This window comes from Sphaeramia orbicularis, unplaced genomic scaffold (genome assembly GCF_902148855.1).
Source record: "Sphaeramia orbicularis unplaced genomic scaffold, fSphaOr1.1, whole genome shotgun sequence".
Taxonomy (NCBI): domain Eukaryota; kingdom Metazoa; phylum Chordata; class Actinopteri; order Kurtiformes; family Apogonidae; genus Sphaeramia; species Sphaeramia orbicularis.
The window spans coordinates 487,029-499,450 of NW_021941474.1; positions in this window are offsets into that span (position 1 = coordinate 487,029).

A 12,422-nucleotide genomic window follows, 5' to 3' on the forward strand; every position below is an offset into this window, starting at 1 on the left:
TGGGGGGCGCACAAATTCACATACTGCAGCCGCGAGTTTAAGACCCCTGGGCTACAGTGTGACAAAATTATGAGCACCTGACAGTCATTCTATCCAAATACAACCCCCCACCCACCACACACACACACACACACACACACACACACACACCTTTAAAATGAAAAATAAATAAATGAATGAATGAATGAATGAGTCCTGCCGTACCTTCTATGACTAAACTCGTTACATTTCTGTGTCTGGTTCATTCAGTCTCTGTTCCCGTCAGTGCAGGTTTATCCCACAGCAGTTTTTACAGTGTACCGTCTCCAGTAGTTCACACTAAACCCACATTTAAAGAGGGCGGTCTGCAAGACTTTGCACCTGTTGTAATTTGCACAAGCAGTCTGAGGAAACCACCCACAAACCGTGGTCACACCCCACATGCAAACTTCTGGATCGTGCAGGTAAATGACTACACACAGATTGGGATCTGAGTAGATCCGACCCTTTGTCTGTCAAACTTCTTATTCAAAGGAAATCTATCAAGAAGTGTATGATCACGTGGGGAACCCTATAGTCAGGTGGATCAGTCAACCAATCAGTGTGCGGCTGACCTTCTGTCTCTATCTGCTTGTAGCTTCACTTCTCTCCTTAACTCCGTCAAAATGTCCGTCCTCCTCTCCTGGATGAGATGCACAAAGTCAGTTCCAGCTCCACATGCTGTTTCAGGCGTTTTAGCATAAACTCAGATGAACCAACACATTTATACAGAGCAGAGTACAAGCTAATTCAGCGCTAGGCTAAAGCTAACAGCTGATCGCAGTTAGCAGTGACAGTTTGTTTTTACACTAAACAGCTCACAGACAGTTTCCAGAACATTCACACACTTAGAACACCTCTGGGCTGGTCACACAGTTCTTCACATCAGGTTCACCATAAAAACAGGAACTCTGGGCTGGGCCACCAAACCAGTCCTGTACTGACCCGGTCCAGCTAACTGCTGTCTGTCTTTGGTTTTGTTTTTTAAACTGCTGTCTGTTTTTTGTTTTGTTTTGTTTTTTTAACTGGTGTCTTTTTATTTATTTATTTATTTTTTTACTGGTGTCTTTTTATTTATTTATTTATTTTTTTACTGGTGTCTTTTTTTGTTTTTGTTTTTTTACTGGTGTCTGTCGGTCTATTTCCGGTTCTGCTCACGAGACCCACAACATCCCGCTAACTCCCACCCCTTGACCTCACATTGGCCTGTGATTGGCTGGAGTCACCAGAGCTTTACACATGCCAATACAATCAAAGAAAGTAGTGACTGACAACTCACCAAACAAGTCATAATGTAGTGAGCCGAAATAACAGGAAGACTCATATCTGACAAACAGTACAGAAATCAGCAAAAACTCAACTCTTTTTTTTTTTGTACACACACACACACACACACACACACATATATATAGATAGATAATGAATAGACAACTAATATTTTAATATTATATTTAATATCTTAATATTTTATATTATATTTCTTTTACATTTTTCAATTCTTCTGTATGTTAACCATATTTATACATTTTTACATGTATGTGTACACTGTTTACATGTATGTGCACACTGTTTACATGTATGTTTACACTGTTTACATGTATGTGTACACTGTTTACATGTATGTTTACACTGTTTACATGTATGTGTACACTGTTTACATGTATGTGTGCACTGTTTATATGTATGTTTACACTATTTACATGTATATTTACACTATTTACATGTATGTTTACACTGTTTACATGTATGTTTACACTGTTTACATGTATGTGTACACTGTTTACATGTATGTTTACACTGTTTACATGTATGTGTACACTGTTTTCATGTATGTGTACACTGTTTACATGTATGTGTACACTGTTTACATGTATGTTTACACTGTTTACATGTATGTTTACACTATTTACATGTATGTTTACACTGTTTACATGTATGTGTGCACTGTTTACATGTATGTTTACACTGTTTACATGTATGTGTTCACTGTTTACATGTATGTTTACACTGTTTACATGTATGTTTACACTGTTTACATGTATGTTTACACTGTTTTCATGTGTGTGTACACTGTTTACATGTATGTTTACACTGTTTACATGTATGTGTACACTGTTTACATGTATGTGTGCACTGTTTACATGTATGTTTACACTATTTACATGTATGTTTACACTGTTTACATGTATGTGTACACTGTTTACATGTATGTTTACACTGTTTACATGTATGTTTACAATATTTACATGTATGTTTACACTGTTTACATGTATGTTTACACTGTTTTCATGTATGTGTACACTGTTTACATGTATGTTTACACTGTTTACATGTATGTGTAAACTGTTTTCATGTATGTGTACACTGTTTACATGTATGTTTACACTGTTTACATGTATGTGTACACTGTTTACATGTATGTTTACACTATTTACATGTATGTTTACACTGTTTACATGTATGTGTACACTGTTTACATGTATGTTTACACTGTTTACATGTATGTTTACAATATTTACATGTATGTTTACACTGTTTACATGTATGTTTACACTGTTTACATGTATGTGTACACTGTTTTCATGTATGTGTACACTGTTTACATGTATGTTTACACTGTTTACATGTATGTGTACACTGTTTACATGTATGTTTACACTATTTACATGTATGTTTACACTGTTTACATGTATGTGTACACTGTTTACATGTATGTTTACACTATTTACATGTATGTGTGCACTGTTTACATGTATGTTTACACTGTTTACATGTATGTTTACACTGTTTTCATGTATGTGTACACTGTTTACATGTATGTTTACATGTATGTGTACACTGTTTACATGTATGTTTACAATATTTACATGTATGTGTACACTGTTTACATGTATGTTTACAATATTTACATGTATGTTTACACTGTTTACATGTATGTTTACAATATTTACATGTATGTTTACACTGTTTACATGTATCAGAAAGTGACCAAAAGATTGAAGACATGTTGAGGTCAAAGGTCACACTAAATAAATGCCACCACTTTGGTTTCGAGCCGGGGGTCAAACTCATTTTCTTCCAGGTTCCACATTCAGCCCAGTTTAATCTGCAGTGGGGCGGAGCAGTCAAATAACAGCATGAGAACCAATAAATAATGACCACTACAGATTGTTTGAGTGCAAAAAATAACATTCAGTTATGCTTCATTTTCTTTAGACATTTCAGGTTGTTCAAATGTGTTCAGGTTATTCACATTTTACTGTTAAGGAATAGTTTCTGAATGTAAATATTTTTATAATTTAATGTTTTTTCCACTAAATCAAAGAGAAAAAAATGGTGTTGTCATTATTTATTGGTTATTATGATATTATTTTGGAGTTTGATGCCCTAACTTGCACTTTGCCAATTCATCCCAGGGCCGGACTGGAACCTATGGCGGGCTGGTTTAGGCCCCCGGACCATATGTTCGACACCTGTGGTCCACAGAAACTGTTTTTACACTGAACCTTTAGTTTTTACTGAAGTACATGCATGACTGTAGTATGTCAGGAGTTACACTAAATAACCTTTACAACTGTAAAGTTGTCTATTCTATTCTATTCTATTCTATTCTATTCTATTCTATTCTATGTAGTTCTTGTATATCTCCTTCCACTGTATCATCTACTGCACAGGTGTCAAACATGCGTCCCAGGGCCCAAATCCGCCCCCCCACCCCTGAAAGGTCAGAACTGATCCTGAACAGTCCAGGTGGTTCAGGTTCCACATACAGACCCATGGGATCTACAGTCAAAAGAACAACACAATAAACCAGAAAGAATGACAAACACACATTTACTGTGAACAATTATGTGGAAAAAATTGAAGTGAAAAAAATCACCTTACACTGTGAAAATATTTTCATAATTTAATTGGGGTTTTTTTGGTACTAAAACAAAATGAAAAACCTGGATTTGTCATTATTTACAGGTTATTCAGTCTGTATTTTACTGGTTCTGGTCCGCTGCAGATCAAATTGGACTAAATATGGAACTGAACTCCTATGAGTTGGACAGTCCTGCTCTGCTGAACACTGTACAAACCCCACTGTTTATCCTACAGGGTGGGGAAGCAAAATGTACAATATTTTGAGGCAGGGATTGAAAGACAGTGTATGACCAATTAGTTTATTGAAAGTCATGAGAATTTATTTGCCACAAGAAAATGTCCATAATAGAAATGTTTTTATTCTGTGTGTCCTCCTTCTTTCTCAATAACTGCCTTCACACGCTTCCTGAAACTTGCACAAGTGTTCCTCAAATATTGGGGTGACAACTTCTCCCATTCTTCTTTAATAGTATCTTCCAGACTTTCTGGTAATAGTTTTGCTCATAGTCATTCTCTTCTTTCCATTATAAACAGTCTTTATGGACACTCCAACTATTTCTGAAATCTCCTTTGGTGTGACGAGTGCATTCAGCAAATCACACACTCTTTGACGTTTGCTTTCCTGATTACTCATATGGGCAAAAGTTTGTGAAAAGGTATGGATAATAGTGTTAGGTATGATTATGACATCAGTATATGTTTGGGTTCAAAACAACTGACGTAGTGTCTGCTGAGAAAAAACAACTAAATGTTCAGTGTACATTTGGCTTCCCCACCCTGAACATATTAGGCCTGTAACGGTCCACGTACTGAACCGTTTGGGTCCACTCCTGTTCGGTTCGGTCCACAGCTGAACCCAAACAGCACAGTATGGTGAGAAAAAGAAAAAGAAAAAGGAACAAAAGGAGTCGTTCGATGCGGAACTTTAAATCTGCACAAGTTCCACACAGACATATGGAACTAGCGCACAATGACTGGAAATCTGAAATAACAGCTGATATAAGGTTAAAAAAAACAACAAATCTGATGTGAACCTGAAGGGACCAGACTGCAGACCCTCCAGCATCAGTCCAGTCCAGTTTGGATCAGTTCAGGTTCAGGTGGAAGACAACAACCAGGAGAGAGACGGAGAGAAGACGGACGCTGTTTGGCCCCAAGGAACCACGGTAGTTCTACAACACTGACACTAGCTCTGTCTGTCTGTCACACACACACACACACACACACACACACACACACACACACACACACACAGTGTCCTAAACAGTTTATCTGTCCTAAAACACATAATTAGGTTCATTTATTTGTCAGTGTTTCTCTTCAGTTTGATTTAACAGAATACCAGTTTGCTCTCTTGTTAATGTTGCACTTCATGTGGATTTTTTTTTTTTGTTCTTTTTCTGCAGAATGTGAACTGACAGAACTGCGATTAGATTTTTGTTGTTTGTTCAAAACTCCCTTTCAGGGAAAAGTGTAATACTAATGTTTCAAATACATTTAGTAATATTTTATTTTCTATTTGATTTATAGCAGCAGAATTATATTATTCCTGTTTTTCTATATTCGGTTGTCTCCGAAAATTGGTGAAAGAATGTTAAAAAATTCATAAATGCATTCAAGACATTTTGAGGGGTTTTCTTTCTTCCTGTACCGAACTGAAAAAACATTAACCCTGGCTTTGAAAACTGAAAACATACCGAACCGAAAATTTAGTGTACCGTTCCAGGCCTAACACATACATATGTTTTGTCCTTCCCATCTGGTCGTTTTCATAGTTGTTCCTGCTTCAGTCCACAGGTTTCGTCTTCGTTTATCTCAGTTCAACAGGAAACGGCCACAGTGAAGCCACACATCACCTCCATTTTCTGTACAGTTTGTGTCCTGCACTAAACACATGTTTGGAACTAAAAGGACACAACTGTCACCGTTCAGCAGCAGATTTATTGTCCTTAATAACATCCCATAATAACTTTGTACCATCAGAGGCTTCATGGTCAGAGTCACCCATGTAGAAGAAACGCTGCCGTTTCAGCGTCGGCTGCAGTCTCTGAAGTCAGAGTAGTGCAGCAGATGACCGGTTTTCGTTCAGGATGATAACCTGGGTTCAGATCCGTCCTCCGTCCTGCTCACACCCACAGTGGAAGAGCCTCCAGCCTTCTGACAGGACTGCTTCAGATTCACTCTGCTCACTTTATCTTCGTTTGCTGTAATAAAGACTCTTAGGATGGGACTTTGTGTCTGGAGCTTCTGCCTCTGGGTCCGACACACACCTGTTCAGGTAGAAGTTTGTTCCTCAGTCAGATGTGACGACAGCCGATGATCCATGAGGAAGAACAGTAGTGTTTACAGTCAGAGCAGCACAAATATTACAGACATTTACAGAAGAACACTGAAAATCAGAGTCAGAGAAAAAAAAAATCAATGTTTGTATTGAATTTTTGTATCGTATTTTTGCCAATTGTTGTGTACACTTTAGTGTATTTTTGCATATTTTTTATGAACTTTAGTGCACTGCAAGGTTATTATCGAATTGTAAAAACATTTCATTAACTGAAATAAATAAAAACTAGAATTGAAAGAAAAAAACCATAACTAACTGAAACTGTATTGTGTGTTTACTAAACTAACTAAAACAGATACAAATTCTGGATCAAATTCCCTTGGTTTTGGTCTTTGTCAATGTCAGATTGATGTTCAATGGATTTCTTTGTCTCTCTCAGTTTTCTGTGCTGTCTCCATACGACACTTTTTGCTCCGTCACTTGTGTTCACTTGTGGTTTCCAGTCGTCTTCTGGTCCCCACTCTACCTGGAAACATGGAGACTAAAGCAGCAGAGTCCTGTCTGGGATTGATTTGAATAGGAGCACAGAGAAGAAGAGAAAAGAGACCACTGAACTACAACTGAACTACAACTGAACTACAACTAAACTACAACTGAACTACAACTGAACTACAACTGAACTACAACTGAAATACAACTGAACTACAACTAAACTACAACTGAACTACAACTGAACTACAACTAAACTACAACTGAACTACAACTGAACTACAACTGAACTAGAACTAAACTACAACTGAACTACAACTAAACTACAACTGAACTACAACTAAACTACAACTGAACTACAACTAAACTACAACTGAACTACAACTAAACTACAACTGAACTACAACTGAACTACAACTAAACTACAACTGAACTACAACTGAACTACAACTAAACTACAACTAAACTACAACTGAACTACAACTAAACTACAACTGAACTACAACTGAACTAGAACTAAACTACAACTGAACTACAACTAAACTACAACTGAACTACAACTAAACTACAACTGAACTACAACTGAACTAAAACTAAACTACAACTGAACTGAACTACAACTGAACTACAACTGAACTACAGCTAAACTACAACTGAACTACAACTGAACTACAACTAAACTACAACTGAACTACAACTAAACTACAACTGAACTACAACTGAACTACAACTGAACTAAACTACAACTGAACTACAACTAAACTACAACTGAACTACAACTGAACTACAACTAAACTACAACTGAACTACAACTGAACTAAACTACAACTGAACTACAACTAAACTACAACTGAACTACAACTAAACTACAACTGAACTACAACTGAACTACAACTGAACTACAACTAAACTACAACTGAACTACAACTGAACTAAACTACAACTGAACTACAACTGAACTACAACTGAACTAAAACTGAACTACAACTGAACTACAACTAAACTACAACTGAACTACAACTGAACTAAAACTGAACTAAAACTAAACTACAACTGAACTGAACTACAACTGAACTACAACTGAACTACAACTAAACTACAACTGAACTACAACTGAACTACAGCTAAACTACAACTGAACTACAACTAAACTACAACTGAACTACAACTAAACTACAACTAAACTACAACTAAACTACAACTAAACTACAACTGAACTACAACTACACTACAACTGAACTACAACTGAACTACAACTAAACTAAAACTAAACTACAACTGAACTACAACTGAACTACAACTGAACTACAACTGAACTACAACTAAACTACAACTAAACTACAACTGAACTACAACTAAACTAAAACTAAACTACAACTGAACTACAACTAAACTACAACTAAACTACAACTGAACTACAAATGAACTACAACTAAACTAAAACTGAACTACAACTAAACTACAACTAAACTACAACTGAACTACAACTAAACTAAAACTAAACTACAACTAAGCATTTAGAAAAAAATGAAAACTAATAAAAACTATCAAACCTGCTCTAAAAAAAAATTAAAATGAACTGAATTAGAGAAAAAAAAGTCCAAACTAAATCAAACTAAACTAGAATGAAAAATCCAGAACTATTCAAACCTTGGTGCACTGCACTGATCTCTATCCCATAATATCCACCTCTGCTGTGACCTTGGTCCTTCTAGTTCTGGACCCCAGAGCCCTGGGTCCACAGACTGGGACAGTTCTGATCGGAGGAGGACGTTGTGTCCTCAGTGGTTCATGTGTCAATCATCTCTCATCGTACGGTCTGTTCTTGTGCTGTTCCTCCAAATCCAACATCTGTCACAATAGTTCTGAAAATACAAAGAAGCCACACACTGAACACTGTGGACATGACTTTTTGGATCATCCATGGATTTATTCTTTATTTATAAGACTTAATCGGCTCTGTTGAAAAGTGGCTTTCACAATTTTGGTCAAAGTTGATCTGTTTAATAGAAAATGAAGTTTTTACATGTGTGTCCAGAGCGGACATGTTTAAGAGTCATCTTACTTAACTAGAACATGAATACTCCATGACATTTGCCACATGGTCACTGCAAAAATGAAATATCCATGAAAATGAAGAAGTCCAGTAAAACAAATGGAAGCAGTGGTTCCCTTAAACGGACTGGACCTGCTGCTCCTGAACGGCGTGAACACACTGAGGTACATGCTGCCAACAGACAGGTTCAACCAGCAGCACCAAACAAAAAGAGTCCTTAAAACCATACACTATACAGAACAAGAACCACAGTAAGATTTCAATTAATACTCAGAAGATTATTCTTATTGACTATCATTATTGAACAGTAAAATGCAGCCGGATACAAAGCTTCAGACTGACTGATTATTGAGAAAGAAAGAACGCAAAATGACATGCAGATGTTTTCTTCACACTGGGTTCCACCTGCTCAGCGTTGGAGCCACCATCATCATCATCATCATCATCATCATCATCATCATCATCATTAGTCACTTTTCCATTGACCCTCAAATTGTAATTGAATAGAACTTGTGCATAAAATTTGCCAAATTGAAAAAATTCACCCAAACTCTAGTTTTTCTCTGAATAGTTGTTGTTGTTGTTGTTGTTCCAGGTGTTTTGTTCATAGTTGAATTGGTCTATGACCCAAAACTGTAACGGACAGACCTTTGAGTCCAACTGGAGTCACATGACCAAAACAAACAGATGTGGATGGACGTTAGAACAAGAGAAGAAGAAGAGTTGAACCCAAACGTGTGTGTAGTAGGGTAGTAGGGTAGGGTAGAACCATAAACAGCGGTAAAATCACAGACGGTTAGTATTAGTGTTTGAATTCTAATTCTCATGATAACTGTGTTTGATTACTGCACTTTTAGGGGAAAAAACCCTCTGTACAGATCTGCTTTTATGTAAAATATTTGAGTAGAGTTTGAATTTATTACAGTTTTAATTTTCTTTACCTAATATTTGAACCAATATTCACTTTTAAAGTCTGTGAAAAGGTTCGTTAAACATCTGTGTGTTATTTATGCAATAAATTATATACATTTTTCATATTTTATTTTACAAATTTTTGTGTTTTTTGTCCTTTTGTGTTTTTATAGTAGGTTAAAGTGAAAAAATAATAGACAGATGATCTAGATGAAGTTGTGCTGAAAAAAGGGGACTGAATGGACAAACCAACCTTACACCCTGGTGTTTGGAACACATTTATAGAACTATGGGACAGTTTAGAGCAGACGGACCCTGGAAAAGAGACTAATGTCCTCATCCTCATCTTCAGTGCAGAGCATTAGCTAAAAGAAACAAAACAACGTTGTTCACAGTTTGTTTTTTTCGATCCACCTCACAGCAGTGAGAGCTCCTCCTGGCTCAGGTTTCATAATCAGCAGCTGCCATTGGCTGAACAGACAGAACTGAGCTCTGATTGGCTCTCAGTCTGATTGGCACCTCACTCAGTTGGCTTCAGAACTCGAACATGATGTGCAAATAGTAAATGTAGAAATGTGCATCGTCTGTGAACATGAGTATGTAGATCAGTTTGTATGGAGTCATATATGTGTGTGTGTGTGTGTGTATGTGTGTGTATATGTGTGTGTGTGTGTGTGTGTGTGTGTGTGTGTGTGTGTGTTGCTGTACTTGTATATAAACAGGGATGGGCAGCATTTCTCATGTATTTAAAGTATTACATTTATATTAATATATATATTTACAAAAAGCTCTCCACACTCTGCCAGTGAAAGTAGCAGCAGTGTCTGATGTGGACGATGTTCCACCACAGAACCCCCCACCCCCACCCCCACCCCCACGGCTGCACTCGTCTGTTTGGGCTTAGAGTGGGACTCCTTTCCAAAGCTTAAAAAAAAACAAAAACAACAAAAACTCAGGTTTACTGTAGAGTCTGACCTCCACTAAGGCCCAATCCAAATTCAGCCCTTAGCCCCTCCCCCTTGGCCCCTACCCTCTGACTCATTGAGAATCAGGACACCCCTACCCCTTCATGTGAACACGCAAAATGGAGGAGGGGTAGGCCTAAGGGGGAGGGGCCAAAGAGGTGACTTGGGATTGGGCCCAAATCGACTGTAAACTGACACCAGTGGAAACGGTTCTGTTTGATTTCAACACAAACTGCAGTCGACCAGATCACATCTGAACACTTCTACAGAGACCAGATCAGATCTGAACACTTCTACAGAGACCAGATCAGATCTGAACACTTCTACAGAGACCAGATCAGATCTGAACACTTCTACAGAGACCAGATCAGATCTGAACACTTCTACAGAGACCAGATCAGATCTGAACACTTCTACAGAGACCAGATCAGATCTGAACACTTCTACAGAGACCAGATCTGAACACTTGTACAGAGACCAGATCAGATCTGAACACTTCTACAGAGACCAGATCTGAACACTTGTACAGAGACCAGATCAGATCTGAACACTTGTACAGAGACCAGATCAGATCTGAACACTTGTACAGAGACCAGATCTGAACACTTGTACAGAGACCAGATCAGATCTGAACACTTCTACAGAGACCAGATCAGATCTGAACACTTGTACAGAGACCAGATCAGATCTGAACACTTCTACAGAGACCAGATCAGATCTGAACACTTCTACAGAGACCAGATCTGAACACTTGTACAGAGACCAGATCAGATCTGAACACTTCTACAGAGACCAGATCTGAACACTTGTACAGAGACCAGATCAGATCTGAACACTTCTACAGAGACCAGATCTGAACACTTGTACAGAGACCAGATCAGATCTGAACACTTGTACAGAGACCAGATCAGATCTGAACACTTCTACAGGGGCCAGATCAGATCTGAACACTTCTACAGAGACCAGATCTGAACACTTGTACAGAGACCAGATCAGATCTGAACACTTCTACAGGGGCCAGATCAGATCTGAACACTTCTACAGGGGCCAGATGGAGTCCCAGGCATGAACACTGTACTGTGGAAGGAGAGAAACAGCCTGGAGGTGTGGCAGCCCCACCAGGTCCAACCAGGTCTGACCAGGTCTGACCAGGTCTGACCAGGTCTGATCAGGTCTGACCAGGCACGACCAGGTCTGACCAGGTCCCACCAGGTCCGACCAGGCACGACCAGGTCTGATCAGGTCCGACCTACTGCCACTTTACCAGGTCCCTAATGGGGATTAGAATCTGGTTCCACGGGCACAAACCGCCAACAGGTGGAACACATGTACACTATCATGTCACTGAGTTCAAAGGCTCTAAAACTAAATCCTTTCATTCAGATCCTGGTTCAGATCCTGGTTCAGATCCTGGTTCATGTCTTCATAGAACTGTTCCACTGTGTACGAGCCCAAAGCAATGTTTCAAATCTAAGAGTTGTTACTTGTTTTTCAGTGCGTTGTGCATTTGTCAAAAGCCAAAAACATAAAAGGTTAAAAACCTTCTCACAGGAAGGGGCTTGAAAACCCATTTGAGTGGAACCCATCCTTGCCCATCCCTGTGCATTTTTGTAAAATAACGGTTCTTCCGACAGGGGTTTTCTGTAAAGTCCCAGTGCTTTAGTGTGCGTGCTCACCAGTCCATGCATCTCTGGGATCTTTAAATGTCTCTACTAACGAGGGAAGTTTAGGCAGAATTAAAGGAAACAATTAGCACAATAATATCATTTTCTTCATCTGTTTGTACAATAACTATAATGGATGTGATTTTTCTAGTCCGTTTTTGTTCCTAGCG